Source organism: Sinocyclocheilus anshuiensis, unplaced genomic scaffold (assembly GCF_001515605.1).
Source record: "Sinocyclocheilus anshuiensis isolate Anshui unplaced genomic scaffold, SAMN03320099.WGS_v1.1 scaffold436, whole genome shotgun sequence".
Taxonomy (NCBI): domain Eukaryota; kingdom Metazoa; phylum Chordata; class Actinopteri; order Cypriniformes; family Cyprinidae; genus Sinocyclocheilus; species Sinocyclocheilus anshuiensis.
Genome location: NW_015560618.1, coordinates 3227034 through 3228465, shown reverse-complemented (window position 1 = coordinate 3228465; position 1432 = coordinate 3227034).

Genomic DNA, 1432 nt, shown 5'->3' with positions numbered 1-1432 from the left:
CTTGTAAATTAAAAAGTAATGCGTTACTTTACTAGTTACTTGAAAAAAGTAATCTGATTACGTAACTCACGTTACTTGTAATGCGTTACCCCAACACTGTAAACGGGGCTGCTTACCTACTTTGTCCTCTAGGCAAGGAGAATGTATCTAAATATATTTCAATGTCTAATATCAACTAGAATCACATACATACAGCTAAAAAACAGCACTTCTGAAAAAATTAATATGAATAATATATTTTGGTTTCTAATAGCTAGACAAAACAATTATAAAATCCTTTAGTTGACTAAAAGAAAACCTAAGACATTATTATTCCACGTAATCAAAATTTTAGTGAACAGTGCTGGGTGGATTACTTACAAATTGTAGTCTGTTAACTGATTACAAATTATGATGAAAACTGTAGTCAGTAGTTTCATTTAGATCACTCAATTACGCTAATGCATTTGGACTCCTTTTAGATTTCTTATTATGGCCTAACATTTGAATGGGATTATTGTTATTAAAGAGAAATCAAATATATTCCATTTTTTGTGAAATGCATTAAACATTGCATTACTTAAAGGTTTAAAAATAACTGTATTCTGAATACGAGCATTTTAAAATGTAATAGAATCTAATTACAAGTGCTACATTTGTGGAATCTGATTGCATAATTCAGATTACACGTAATCAGTTACTACCCAGCACTGTTAGTGAAATATGAAAAGTAACAACCGTAATGAATTTTGTTTCATAAAAACAAAATATATGAACATAATAGCTCGCTAGCATTTTGTTATATTCCCTCGTTTGTGCGTTTGCTGGTACACATCTGCACAATCTACCACACCTTAATGAAACCATTTGTATCTCTTGATAAAACCCAACCTGTATATAGATCACATTAAAGTAGGTTAGATCAAATCAGAGACGATACAATGACTTGACCTGGTTTATAATCACTGTGGTTTGCAGGCAGATTTGTCTTCTGTATCATATAGCACTGCCAAGTCACATGGTGATAACACCAGGGAAATGCTCATAGGCATTATTCACATCAAATGCTCATATAAATTCCCAGAATGTCCTTTAAATGTAACTTTTTTCACACAGTGTAATTTGTGGATTTCCCCTCGCGTTTTTCAGGTGTACAGAAAACTCAGATCTTTATTCACTGTAATATATTTTATTCATACCCGTGATGTGAAATCCTATAATCCAAGAGACTGTGAAATATTTGTCAGGTGGCCATATATCAAAAGGGTCATAGCTATCTGAGATATGCACATGAGAAAAATAATTTGTAATGCTACAAACAATGCTAAAGACACCGCAAGTGAAAAGTGGAACAACTATTTCTAATGTGGAAACTGAGAAAAGTTTGGACTATTTACTTTTTATGCCGTGTACCACAAAACATTTAAACTGATTTTCAAGAGACCAAAAAACA